Source organism: Lithobates pipiens, unplaced genomic scaffold (genome assembly GCF_037356315.1).
Source record: "Lithobates pipiens isolate NorthernLeopardFrog02 unplaced genomic scaffold, aLitPip1_a1.2 Scaffold_37, whole genome shotgun sequence".
In the NCBI taxonomy this organism is placed as follows: domain Eukaryota; kingdom Metazoa; phylum Chordata; class Amphibia; order Anura; family Ranidae; genus Lithobates; species Lithobates pipiens.
This window is the reverse complement of record NW_027507825.1, coordinates 14,035,001-14,050,000: the sequence shown is the minus strand read 5'-3', so window position 1 is coordinate 14,050,000 and position 15,000 is coordinate 14,035,001. Positions and strand designations below refer to the sequence as shown.

Here is a 15,000-nt window from a genome sequence, read left to right as displayed (position 1 = left end):
ACATTGTCTGGTCTGATGAGTCTGGATTTCAGATAGTGGGAATTTTGGCACATGGATCTATCCTACCTTGTATCCAGCGGTTCAGGCTGGTGGTGGTGATGTAATGGTGGGGGGGTATTTTCTTTGGCACACTTTGGGCCCCTTAGTACCCAATTCATCATGGTTTAATCACCACGGCCTACCTGAGTATTGTTGCTGATATGCCCATCCCTTTATGATTACAGTGTCCCCATCTTCTGATGGGCTCCTTCCAGCAGGATAATGCACCATGTCACAAATCTCCAATCATCTCACCACTGGACAATGAGGTCCCTGTCCTCCAATGGCCTCCACACTCACCACATCTCATCCAATAGAGCACCTTTGGGATGTGGTGGAACAGGAGATTGGCATCATGGATGTGCAGAGGACAAATCTGCAGCAACTGAGTGATGTTATCATGTCACTATGGAGCAAAATCTCTGAGGAACGTTTCCACACCAAGAATGAAGGCAAAAGGGGGTCCAACCCGGGACCAGCAAGGGGGACCTAATAAAGTGGCCGGTGAGAATATATATGTTACACACTGGTTGATGGAGTAGAAAATGATTGGACTCTGTCAGGTCTTTACTGCCATCTGTATCAAGCTCTGGAGAAATTCATTGGCTTTCTTTGTTCTGGTGAAACAAAATGATGGGAAAACCCAAAATTTGGGAGTCACCAGAACAGGAATAGAGAAGAAATCCTCCAATGGGGACAACTACAGCTGGAACTGGACTAAGGAGCGCCCCCCCCCCCCCCCCCCGGCTCCCCTCCAAATGCATACATTGATTTTTGATCTATGCTGCTGCCTGACTCCCAGGATCCTCCTGGCCACACTCCCAGGATCCTCCTGGCCACAGACTCCCAGGATCCCTCCTGGCCACAGACTCCCAGGATCCTCCTGGCCACAGACTCCCAGGATCCTCCTGGCCACAGACTCCCAGGATCCTCCTGGCCACACTCCCAGGATCCTCCTGGCCACACTCCCAGGATCCTCCTGGCCACACTCCCAGGATCCTCCTGGCCACACTCACCAGATCCTCCTGGCCACACTCCCAGGATCCTCCTGGCCACAGACTGTGTAGGAAGGGGCTCTTGGGAGAAGGATTTCTGGACGCAGGCCAACATCAATGAGAACTGACCTTACACAAGATGTATTTGCAAGAATATTATGCAATGACATCACAGAGTAATAAAAGCTGCTTTTGCCTATCAGGGAAAAAGTTAAAAAAAACAAAAATGCTACACCATGATCTGTGGGGGAGGGGAGTTTGGGAGGGGGGGGGGGGGATGTCCCCTCCCTATAAACTCTTTCTTCCTGAAGTGTCTACATGAGAAGTGAAGGGGAATGTCCCTGATGGGTCCCTTCTGTGCTGCACCAAAAGTTAAAAATGGGCTCAGAGGGTCACTGGAACAGAAGACGGAGATTGAGGCGCTTCCATCCAAAGCTGAATTCCAGGCGAATATAAAAAGACACATCACTGCAGCTCTGTAATCACAATCCGTGCGAATACCTGAATGTGACCTCCCATCAGACTCCTGCAGGTCCTGTACAGCAGGGCTGAAGTGTAAGATGAAGAAGCAGCACAAGGAGCCAACCAGTTCATGAAAACAAGAAGCATGTGGATAGGAGGAGAGAGAGTGGAGTGACAGAGAGAAGAGTGTCCAGTCACAGGATAACCTGGGCTCAGAGAAAGGGGTTGAATGATGCTGGCCATCACACTGAGGACATCTAGTGGTAGAAGAAAGCTACTGTGGGGGGGAAATCGCCTGACTGATGCTGAATATTGCATTGTGTTCATTTATGTTTTAATAGTCTATTCATTTTTACCTTTTAAGTTGAACCCCATAATGCAGCTATAGGAGACGAGGTACTACAAGTCCCAGAATGAACAGCTACCCAGACAATACCAGAACCTGCCAATGATTACACATCAGCCGTGAACCAAGTAAGAAAAACCATCTGGAGGAAGTGGCAGAGGAACAAGTTCTCCCGCATTCATAACCAGCCAACAGGTACAAAGGGCGCCGAGTCATGTGAGTGAAATATAAACTTGTAGGAGAGGGAGAGGCGCATATATACTGAAGAGCCGAATGTACACTGAGTGTGCTACCTACAGCAACCAATCAGAGACCAGCTGAATCTTTTCTATTGCAGCAAATAGAGGACTACTGGCTGATATGGGCAACAGTTCTGATCCAGTTTTATTTACACAGACAGACCTGATCCATCTATACACAGACATTATTTTACCCAAAATATTATTATACAGAAAAACAACATTTACTATACAAATAAAATTATTGTTGGATTGTTATTTCCATCATATCCCCCCCCCCCCCCCCCCATTATCAGATCTCATAATTTCCTGATTCATCCCCCCATCATCAGATCTGCCCATCTCCTGATCTCCCCCCAATCATCAGATCTCCTGATCTCCCCCATCATCAGATCCCCCCCCCAATCATCAGATCTCCCCCCCCCCCCATCTCCTGATCTCCCCCCAATCATCAAGATCTCCCCCCAATCATCAGATCTCCCCCAATCATCAGATCTCCCCCCAATCATCAGATCTCCCCCCCAATCATCAGATCTCCCCCCCCCCCATCATCAGATCTCCCCCCCCCATCATCAGATCTGCCCATCTCCTGATCTCCCCCCAATCATCAGATCTTCCCCCCAATCATCAGATCTCCCCCCAATCATCAGATCTCCCCCCCCCCATCTCCTGATCTCCCCCCAATCATCAGATCTGCCCATCTCCTGATCTCCCCCATCAGATCCCCCCCCCATCTCCTGATCTCCCCCCAATCATCAGATCCCCCCCCCCCCATCTCCCCCATCATCAGATTCCCCCCCCCCCATCTCCTGATCTCCCCCATCATCAGATCTGCCCATCTCCTGATCTCCCTCCCCCCATCATCAGATCTACCCATCTCCTGATCTCCCCCCCCCCCCCCCCCATCTCCTGATCCCCCCCCCCCCATCATCAGATCTCATAATTTCCTGATTCATCCCCCATCATCATCAGATCTGCCCATCTCCTGATCTCCCCCCAATCATCAGATCTCATAATTTCCTGATTCATCCCCCCATCATCATCAGATCTGCCCATCTCCTGATCTCCCCCCAATCATCAGATCTCCCCCCATCTCCTGATCTCCCCCATCATCAGACCCCCCCCCCCCCCCATCTCCTGATCTCCCCCATCATCAGATCCCCCCCCCCCACTCCTGATCTCCCCCATCATCAGATCCTCCCCCCCCCCCCATCTCCTGATCTCCCCCATCATCAGATCTGCCCATCTCCTGATCCCCCCCCCCCCCCCCATCTCCTGATCTCCCCCATCATCAGATCTGCCCAGCTCCTGATCGCCCCCCAATCATCAGATCTGCCCATCTCCTGATCTCCCCCCCCCCCCATCAGATCTACCCATCTCCTGATCTCCACCATCAGATCTGCCCATCTCCTGATCTCCCCCCCCCCCCCCCCCCATCATCAGATCTACCCATCTCCCTGATCTCCACCATCAGATCTGCCCATCTCCTGATCTCCCCCCCCCCCATCTCCTGATCTCCCCATCTCCCCCCCCCTCCATCATCAGATCTGCCCATCTCCTGATCCCCCCCCCCCCCCCCCATTTCCCTGATCTCTCCCCCCTCCCATCTCCTGATCTCCCCCATCATCAGATTTCCCCATCTCCTGATCTTCTCTTATGCCCCATATGGATGACAGATTGTCTGACATTTTTCTCTTGCCAGTCACTAGTAGAAAATGTAAGCGGTTCCTAAAGTTACAAAAATTTTTGTACAACAGGATAAAAATTCTGAAGTGATGTCCTGTGTTGTGGTGTATTTGTATTGCATTTTTTTGGACAACAACCGCACTGATTAAACTAATTTTTTGTAGGATGTGGTATTGCACGAGGAAACGTTTTGTGCTTCCACCATAATATCAGATGAACGGTGGAGACCCGCTATGGAAAGCTGTGCGCTAACAATCAGATTATCGTACAATCGCTTCGAAGGCGGTATTTTTCATACAATTTTCATATCATGTGTATGGGCCATATGTTAGATCAATCCATTGTCTGAGCTCTCCCATCTCCTGATCCCCCCCACACATAGACCTCTCTAGTCTCCTGATCCCCCCCACACATAGACCTCTCTAGTCTCCTGATCCCCCCCACACATAGACCTCTCTAGTCTCCTGATCCCCCCACACATAGACCTCTCTAGTCTCCTGATCCCCCCCCTCCACACACATATAGCCCCCTCCCCCACACTTCCCCCAGTAAGGTAGATATAAAGCCCCCCCCCCCAGTCATTATACAGATCTGATGTAGCGATTACCTTCTCCCCTCCAGTGGTCTGCGGTCCGGGTGTTATCACAGCGATGAGACCGCAGATTGTAACTATATATCCTTCCTCCCAGCTATAGACACAAAAACAAGGGCGGGGCCACCGCCTGACTGACAGCTCCACTCACCAATCACCAGCGCCTGAATCTGCACACACTGCTGAGTAAGGAGGCGGACAATCACAGACCTTTACCCCCTGACAGCAAATCACATGGACGGCTCTTCCTGTCATCTCCGCCCAGCTGTCACGTGCCCCAATGTGCGTGACCCTGACTCATCACGCTGGCCGGTGATTGGCTGTTGTTGGTTACAAAGTTGCAACATTCTCAAACAACTCCAGCGCAGCGTTTATGTGGTATAATTTGTATCCATCGGGCTCCAATACACACCGGACGTTCTGACAACGTTATAAAAATGCCAGTAGCTTTGCAGTGAGTCTTTCAATGTTTTTTTAACGTTTTTGCAATAGTGTTTATTAGCGTTTTTGAGCGTTTATCAACGTTTATGAGCATTTGGCATTTTTTGTGGTCAGAAAAACGACTCCTGAATGTGATTTTAGGCTGGGTTCACACCGCTGCGGCTAGGAGACCCGGATGTGATTCGCACCGCACTGCAGTGCAAATCACATCCGATCTCCGTAGCGATGCGAGTTCAGCCATACAGATAGTATGGATGAATTCGCATCGCTCCCGCAGCAAACTCGCACGGGACCCTTTTTTTGGTCCGCAGCAGAATCGGATCGCATGGGTGTTCACACCATGCGATCCGATTCCTGGCCCGAGTTTGCAGATCGCACTGCAATATGCGAACTGATCTGGGGGTGTCATTAAGACCCCTTTCACACCACACCGCACCTTGCGTCGGCGGTAAAACGCTGCTATTTTTAGCGGCGTTTTACCGCCGGATTTGCAGCGGATTTGCGGCGCATTTCGGCCGCTAGCGGGGCGCTTTTACCCCCCGCTAGCGGTGTCTTTTTCAACCTGACTATGTAACTATGTAGAAATGACCTTAAAGTGGTTGTAAACCCCTACAACACACTTTGACCTACAGGCAAGCCTAGATTAAAGCTTACCTGTAGGTTCAAGAAATATCTCCTAAACCTATACGGTTTAGGAGATATTTGCCGAAAGACAGGCACCGCTGTCTAATGCGCATACGCCATAGACAGCGGCGCACGTGCGGGAGTGACGTCATCGCGGCTTCGCGGAATGATAGCGGCGGAGCGGCGAGACCCACCGAAAAGATGGATGCGCCGGACTACAGGGGACAGCGGTGACTTCGCTGGCTCCTGTGTCAGGTAAGTGACACATAATGGACTACTATGTGATGCGATGCGATGCGATGCATAGTAGTCCATTATGCTTTACCTTTGCAGGGAATGAAAGAGGAAGTAAACTCATCAGGGTTTACTTCCTCTTTAATTCCCTGTTCACATCGGTGCGATTTAACATGCAATGTGATATGTCACATCGCATGCCAAATCGCAGCCTTTTGCCGGAAACGGCACCGCCCCAATCAGTGCGACGCCTTCTTTGCATCGCAGTGGCAATTTCAAATAGTAGTTCCTGCACTACTTTTGGCAACTTTGGGGGCGATTTAAAAAAAAACAATATATAAGAAAATGCAGCACAAAATATCAATCAAAACACGAATATTTTAACACAAAGTCCAAAAAAAAAAAGGTGAACTACATGGTCCTGGGAGGAAACCCACTTAGATATCTTTCAAAAGCCCCCGCCCCCCCGCCCCCCCCCCCCCCCGAGCTCGCACTGAAATGCAGGATGGAGATGTTTTTGTTCATAATTTCAAACACGCGTTTAGCATAAACAAGAGCTGAGGCTGGGTTCACACTTGTGCGATGTTAGACATTGCATGCGATTCGCACCACTGCTGTGTAGATCCCATGTGATGTCTGTGCAAGGCAAATTCAGCTATACAGATTTGGTGTGATTTGGTGCATCGCATTCGCACAAAAAATGGTGCAGGACCCTATTTTTGGTCCGCACTGGAATCGGATCATGTGTGTTCACACCTATGCGATCCAATTCCTGCACTATTTGGCAGTCCGCACTGCGATCCGATCTGGGGGTGTCATTAACTTTGCATTGACACCCGCAGAGGTTCGCAGATGTCAGTGTGAATTGCCGGCAGGTGACATGCAATGCAGGAACACGCATCGGAATCACGCTGGTTCCCGCAACACATATATGTGAACCGGGACTAGAGGAGCTCCAGTCCCCCCCCCCCCCCCTCTAAACATATTAAAAATACTGTTTACTTTTAGCCACATGAAGACCACGCTTTTTCTGGCACATTTGTTTACAAGTTTAAGGCTGGGTTCTCACTAATGCGATTCACAGATATTGTAGGTGATTGGCACCGCATTCCTGTGCAGATCACATTTGATGTCTGTGCAGTGCAAGTTCAGCCATACAGTCTGTATGGCTGAAATCGAATCGCATTTGTGCCAAAATGGTGCAGGATACATTTTTCTGTACGCTCTGGAAGCTGATCGCGTGCGCGTTCAGACGCATGTGATACGATTCCATCTGATTTCACAGTTTGTATTGCGTTCTGCGAAACCAATTTGGGGGTGTCATTAACTTTATATTGACACCCGCAGAGGTTCGCAGTGCGAAGTGTGACCTGCCTGCGATTCTGATGCTGTGTTTCCGCATCGCACCAGTGTGAATCTAGCCTAAATCTGTATTTATCAGAACCCCAACCATTATATATAAATCTATCTATCTATCATTTATCTATCTATCTATCATTTATCTATCTATCATTTATCTATCATTTATCTATCTATCATTTATCTATCATTTATCTATCATTTATCTATCTATCATTTATCTATCTATCATTTATCTATCTATCTATCATTTATCTATCATTTATCTATCATTTATCTATCATTTATCTATCATTTATCTATCATTTATCTATCTATCTATCATTTATCTATCTATCATTTATCTATCTATCATTTATCTATCTATCATTTATCATTTATCTATCTATCTATCTATCATTTATCTATCTATCATTTATCTATCTATCATTTATCTATCTATCATTTATCTATCTATCATTTATCTATCTATCATTTATCTATCTATCATTTATCTATCTATATATCTATCATTTATCTATATATATATATCTATCATTTATCTATCTATATATCTATCATTTATCTATCTATATATCTATCATTTATCTATATATATATCTATCATTTATCTATATATATATCTATCATTTATCTATATATATATCTATCATTTATCTATATATATATATATATATATATATATATATATATATATATATATATATATATATATATATATATATATATATATATATACTTTTTAATTTTTTTTTATTGCATTTTAGTGTAAATATGAGATCTGATGTCTTTTTGACCCCCACATCTCATATTTAGGAGGTCCTATCATGCTTTATCATGCTTTTTTTCTATTACAAGGGATGTTTACATCCCTTGTAATGGGGAAAAAAAGTGACACTTTTTTTTTTCTTTTTTTTTAAACAGTGTAAAAATAAAAAATAAAAGGTAAAATAAATAAGAAATATTTTTTTTTAAACGCGCCCCCTCCCGCCGAGCTCGCGCGCAGAAGCAAAACCCATACGTGAGTAGCGCCCGCATATGAAAACGGTGTTCAAACCACACATGTGAGGTATCACCGCGATCGGTAGAGCAAGAGCAAAAATTCTAGCCCTAGACCTCCTCTGTAATGCAAAACATGCAACCTGTAGAATTTTTTAAACGTCGCCTGTGGAGATTTTTAAGGGTGAAAGTTTGTCGTGATTCCACGAGCGGAAGCGTGCTGGGTATCAGTTTTGAAGCGTGGCATGCTGGGTATCAGTTTACTCGGATTAACATTATCTTTCACAATCTAAAAATTTGGGCTAAATTTAATTTTTGTCTTATTTTTTAATTCAAAAAATTTAATAAAAAGATAAAAAAAAAGTGCGCTTGTAAGACCACTGCGCAAATATGGTGTGACAGAAAGTATTGCAATGACCGCCATTTTATTCTCTAGGATGTTAGGAAAAATATATAATGTTTGGGGGGTTCTAAGTCATTTTCTAGCAAAAGAAACTGTTTTGTCAACGGCAAGTGGGAGGAAGGGTTTTTTGATTCGGATTTATTTATATCTGTGACTCACAATAGTAACGAATGTCAACAGATCCAAAAGAAATTATAATTGTAAATGATTAATTATAAATGGAGTACTATGTGAGTTTCTTTTACTAAGGAAACTAATGGATTTTATTCGCCGCTTTTCAGGGAAAGAAAATCCATTACTTCTCAGCTTACAGGACAGAGCTCTGCCTTGTTTACATAGGCACAACACTGTCCCATGTCTCTTCCCGACGATCAGTGGTGGGCATGTGCAATTCGTCTATTTCCGAATTAGTTTTATTAATAAAATTTCAACAAATTCATTAATTATATAATTATGAAATATTCAAATTAATAAAAACCCATTTACTGAACTTCTCAGAATATTCGAAAATTTGTAAATTCAAAAATTTGTACATTTTTTGTAAATTCAAAAATTTGTACATTTTTTGTAAATTCAAAAATTTGTACATTTTTTGTAAATTCAAAAATTTGTCAATTTGGAAATTCTAAATGTCAAAATCCAAACAACGGAAAATTAAAAAATCTGAAATAATGACTAACTAATAATAATTTAACTATTACTAATGATTAAATTATAGGTATTGGAATTTCCTTTCAAATTTGGCTGTTAGTGAGCGTAAAAAAATACGAACTTATCAAAAGTTACAAATTATCTGAAATAGCGTACGCTGTGTCTAAAAGAATGGACGAATTAATAATAATAAAAACTTTTTATTATTATTATTTATCATTAAATTTTTCCATTCCATTTGTTTAGATGCAGCATTCGCTATGTCGGATAATTTGTAACTTCGGATAAATTCGTATTCATTACGTTCACTAACGGCCAAATTTGAATTTCTTTCTTTTTTTTTTTTTTTAGGATTTCCGAATTTTCCAATCTACAAATTTCATGGAAATTACATTTTAATAGAACCTGTTTTCATTTCATACCTTCTTTTGGTACCAGTGACATCATCACTGGGTCCCTGTGCTTCTTTGTGCAATGCAGGCAGATCATGGCTGGTGGGAGGGGCTTACAGGGTGCCATGAGGGTTTCAGAAAGCTGTGCACAGCACCCTGCATGCCCCTCCCACCAGCCATGATCTGGTGGGAGGGGCTTGCGTCAGGACTGAGGGCTATTGAAAGGAGTAATAAGTGACATCATCACTGGATCTGGCTGAAGGGAGGGGCTTGCAGGGTGCTGTAATGTTTTCAGAAAGTTGTGTACAGCACCCTGCGAGCCCCTCCCACCAGCCAGATCCAGTGATGATGCAAGCCGTGATCTGGTTTTTGGGAGGTATTATGCAAATATCATACTGCCTTGATGGGAGGGTGTCAGTCTGGAGGAGTGGGCGCTACTAGGCAGACTATATTTGCATGAAGAACACTCTAGGTAACACCTATATGTGGTTTTTGAGTCTCCAAAGGGAAGGGATCCAAATTGGAAGGACTGGAAGGTCAGGATGGGGAGAAAAGAGCTAGAAGATGTTGGATGCCCTCCAGCCAGGAAACGAGGCAGGCTGTGACTAGCTGCAGCTTCTATTACAAATATGTTAGAAACTCACAGTGTGCAGTGAAGTCAGAAGAAGCCATTTCAGTCCAGGAGAGAAGCCGCTACAACTGTACAAGACTGAAGGGGAGGCCAGAGGTCAGTTTTAAGTAATACGTATATATACAAGTCTGCAGCTGCCAGCCAGTGGCATCCCTAGGAGGTGGCTTTTGGGACTATTGCCCCGAATCTGGGGACCACAGCCCCAAGTTTCATGGGTGACCAAGGCGGGTGCTGAGGCAGAGGGGGGTGGGCTGCCCCGGGTCCCACACACTGGGGGGTGTCAGGCCGGTGTCACACGCTGTGTAAGCTTTAATTTGAATCACCAGGCACCCGCTGTCAAAAAGTTCCGCCTCCTGGTATGTCTCCTTTGACAGACAGCACACTTGTCCAACGCAGAGACATGTGCTGTCAATCATAGGTGGCAGCCGATCCAGGAGGTGGGCACTCCGTGATTCAAATTAAAGCTGGCACAGCAGGAGACACCAGCCTGTGGGATTACCCGGTTGGCTCTCCTCTTCCTCTCCTCTCTGATCCCCGGCACAGGTGAGAGCGATGTGAGCACTGGTGAGGGTGAGATGTGGGCACAGGTGAGGCTGCATTCTTGGGCACGGGTGAGGCTGCATTCCTGGGCACAGGTGAGGTTGCATTGCTGAGCACAGGTGAGGCTGCATTCTTAGGCACTGGTGGGGCTGAGATGTCGGCATGGGTGAGGCTGCATTGCTGGGCACAGGTGGGGCTGCATTGCTGGGCACAGGTGGGGCTGCATTGCTGGGCACAGGTGGGGCTGCATTGCTGGGCACAGGTGGGGCTGCATTGCTGGGCACAGGTGGGGCTGCATTGCTGGGCACAGGTGGGGCTGCATTGCTGGGCACAGGTGGGGCTGCATTGCTGGGCACAGGTGAGGCTACATTTCTGTGCACTGGTGAGGCTGCATTTCTGGGCACAGGTGAGACTACAATGCTGGGGGCAGGTGAGGCTGAATTACTGGGCACAGATGAGGCTGAGATGTGGGCACAGGTGAGGCTGAGATGTGGGCACAGGTGAGGCTGAGATGTGGGCACAGGTGAGGCTGCATTCCTGGGCACTGGTGAGGCTGCATAGATGGGTGCAGCTAAGCCCTGCATTCTTTATGTAGTGCACCCCTAAGCCCTGGGATATATATATATATATCTCACAAAAGTACACCCCGCACCTTTATGTAAATATTTTCTTTTATCTTTTCATGTAACAACACTGAAGAAATGACACTTTGCTACAATGTAAAGTAGTGAGTGTACAGCTTGTATAACAGTGTAAATTTGCCGTCCCCTCAAAATAACTCAACACACAGCCATTAATGTCTAAACCGCTGGCAACAAAAGTCAGTACACCCCTACGTGAAAATGTCCAAATTGGGCCCAAAGTGTCAATATTTTATGTGGTCACCATTATTTTCCAGCACTGCCTTAACCCTCTTTGGCATAGAGTTCACCAGAGCTCCACAGGTTGCCACTGAAGTCCTCTTCCCCTCCTCCATGATGACATCACAGAGCTGGTGGATGTTAGAGACCTTGCATTCCTCCACCTTTCTGTGGGAGACCAGATTGTCTCTCCTCACCTCTATGATCTAGGAGGTCGGGAGTAACGTTATGACATCACTTCTGGTTTAGGACTGATGTAAACACTGCCTTTTTTGGGGGAGGGGGGGGGGGGGGGGGAGATCATCAGATTTTTATTTTTTTTTATCTGATGCTTTGATAGAAATAAAAGAAATGATTGAAAAAAAAACGTAAAACTTTTTTTTTAGGGACAGTGTAAAATAAAAAAAAATAAAATAAATGTTTAAAGCGCCCTGTTACCCCCCTCCCCCGTGTGCTTGCACACAGAGGTGAACACATACGTAGGTCGTGCACGCATATGTAAATGTCTGTTAAAATGTAAAGCATCACCGCAAGCATTATAGCGAGATAAATAATTCTAGCACTAGACCTCCTCTGTAACTCTAAACAGGTAACTTGTAAAAGTGTTTCCTATGGAGGTTTTTAAGACCCCATACACGCTATTAGATTGTCTTCAGATTTTTGTCTTCAGATTTACCAAGACCATGTAGTGCAAGGCCCTGCCTGATTGCATACAGATTGAAACTCTGAGCCCTTGTACACACGGTCGGAGATTCCGACAGAATGTGTCCGATCGGATCGATTTGTCGGATATTCCGACTGTGTGTGGTCTCCATCGGACTGTTTCCGTCGGAGTATCCGACGGACCAAGTTTTCCAACTTGTTGGTAAAATTTTCCGACAAAATGCTCCGATCCGACATACTCCGATCATGTGTAGAGAATTCTGATCGGACAAAGTGCCACGCATGCTCAGATCAAATTCCTACATCAAAGTAATTGGCTACTAGCCTGAACATAGTCCCGTCGTAACGAAATAACGTCATCACGTTATGAACGATCTGATTTTCCGACAACTTCGTCCGACTGTGTGTATGCAACAGTTTTGGACAAAATCCGTCGGACAAAATCCGACGGATTTGGTTGTCGGAATGTCCGACCGTGTGTACAATGACTTAAGGTTTGACCTCATATTATATGCGTTTGGTAAATCTGAAGACAAAAATCTGCAGAAAATCAAAGTGTGTATGGGTTCTAAATATTGTAGTTTGTCACCATTCTATGAGCATGTGCAATCATTTTTTTTTTTTTTCGCTTTTAAAGGTAATGGAGAGATTTGGGGTCTTTTTGACACCAGATTTCTTCAGAAAGAGGACCTGACAATCTTATTTCTGTTACAAGGGATGTTTAAAGAGGAAGTAAACCCTGATGAGTTTACTTCCTCTTTCATTCCCTGCAAAGGCAAAGCATAATGGACTACTATGCATCGCATCGCATCGCATCGCATAGTAGTCCATTATGTGTCACTTACCTGACACAGGAGCCAGCGAAGTCACCGCTGTCCCCTGTAGTCCGCCGCATCCATCTTCTTGGTGGGGTCTCGCAGCTCCGCCACTGTCATTTGGCGAAGCCGCAATGACGTCACTCCCGCTCATGCGCACGGGAGCTGACGCGCACGGCAGCTCCGTCGCTGAGAATGCCGCGCTCAGTGCGCCTGCGCGCCGCTGTCTACGGCGCATGCGCCGTAGACAGCGGTGCCTGTCTTCGGGCAAATATCTCCTAAACCATATAGGTTTAGGAGATATTTCTTGGACCTACAGGTAAGCCTTAATCTAGGCTTACCTGTAGGTCAAAGTGGTTTGTAAGGGTTTACAACCACTTTAAATTCCTTGTAATAGGTATAAAAGTGATTAAAAAACAATTAAAGGGACAGTGTAAAAATAAAAAAGTAAAATAAAAAATAATACTTTTTTTTTTTTTTTTTTTTACGTGCCCCCACTTTAAAAATCTGTACTCCTAAACGGTGTTAGTACTACACATGTGAGACATCACCGCGAATGTTATAGCGAGATCAATCGTTCCAGCACTAGACCTCCTCTGTAACTCTAAATTGGTAACCCGTAAAAAAATGTAAACCGTCAACTATGTGAATTTTTAAATATCGTAATGTGTCACCATTCAACCCGTCATCCTTAATTCTGTTACATCCCTTGTAACAGGAATAAAAGTGATCAATTAAAAAAAAAATATAAAGGGACAGTGTAAAAATTAAATATAAAAAGTAAATAAGATTTTTTTTTTTTTTCAAAGTGCCCACATCACTCCTATTTCTATTACAAGGGATGTTTACATTCCTTGTAATAGGAATAAAAGTGATCAAAAAAAAATAAAAAATAAAGGGACAGTGTAAAAATAAAAAAATAAAATGTAGCATAAATAAGAAAAAAAAAAATCATCTTTTAACTGATTCCCGCCCGCTATACGCCAAATGATGTTCTCGGCTTTGAGTGGGGATATCTGAATGACCCCTGTAGCTACAGGCGTCATTCAGATATCGTCTTTTAGGCTGGGTTCACACTGCTGCGGCAGCGAGAACCGGATGTGATTCCCACCGCACTGCAGTGCAAATCACATCCGATCTCTGTGCGATGAGAGTTCAGCCATACAGATAGTATGGCTGAATTCGCATCGCACCCACCGCAAACTCGCACGGGACCCTTTTTTTGGTCCGCAGCAGAATCGGATCGCATGGGTGTTCACACCATGCGATCCGATTCCTGTCCGAGTTTGCAGATCGCACTGCGATATGCGAACTGATCTGGGGGTGTCATTAACATTTCACTGGCACTCCCAGCAGTCCGCATAGGGCAGTGTGAACTGCCGGCGGGAGGCATGCGATGCGGGAAAAACACCGTGGATTTGCGGCGTTCCCGCATCGCTCCGGTGTGAACCCAGCCTTAGAGCCGGCGAATCTGTGCACCATAGGAACGATCATAGCGGCTGTTCTGCCGCTTGATCGTTCTTACGGGAGGGGCACCCCCCCCCCCCCCCACCGTTCTCTGGTGCTTCTACCGACTTACCGCTACGATCGGTGGGTCGGACACAGGATCCGCCGGCCCCGGATGTTCAGAATAGAAATTTACGGTGGACCAGATGGTCGCCGGAGTCTCTATGATCGTTTGGAGGCCGGGCGCAATGTTATGACGTCACGCCTGGCCTCTGTGTTAAAAAAAACGGCGCCACTTCGGCTGGGAAGTGGTGATCTTTTCTTTTTTTAGTTCAGAGGTGAGATGTGGGGTCTTATTGACCTCATATCTCACTGTAAAGAGGACCTGTCATGCCATATTCCTAATACAAGGGATGTTTACATTCCTTGTAATAGAAATAAAAGTGATCAAAAAAAATTTGGGGTGAAAAAAAGTGTCAAGCTAAAATAAATAAAGTAAAATTAACAATAAAAATTTTTTATTTTTAAAGCGCCCCTATTTCCGTGATCTCGCACGCAGAAGAAAACGCATACGTAAGTCCCG

At 45.3% G+C, this 15,000-nt stretch overlaps 1 protein-coding gene and 1 long non-coding RNA gene across 5 annotated transcripts in view; one reads left to right on the top strand and one right to left on the bottom strand.

The window, feature by feature from the left end:
- Window positions 1-15,000, bottom strand: part of LOC143956536 (legumain-like) — a 248,129-nt gene that overhangs the window by 48,161 nt on the left and 184,968 nt on the right. The window contains exon 1 of one of the 4 annotated variants that reach the window (XM_077466737.1): window positions 4,375-4,520. The exons of the other annotated variants lie outside the window; for them this stretch is intronic. The gene's annotated coding sequence lies outside the window, so the exon portion shown is untranslated. Of the gene's footprint in view, window positions 1-4,374; window positions 4,521-15,000 lie in introns of those variants that run through there. 4 annotated transcript variants of the gene reach the window in all.
- LOC143956541 (uncharacterized) overlaps window positions 4,699-15,000 on the top strand; it is a 33,662-nt gene continuing 23,360 nt past the window's right edge. Inside the window, exon 1 of the long non-coding RNA XR_013269948.1 lies at window positions 4,699-4,813. This is a non-coding gene — a long non-coding RNA (uncharacterized LOC143956541). The remainder of the gene's footprint in view (window positions 4,814-15,000) is intronic.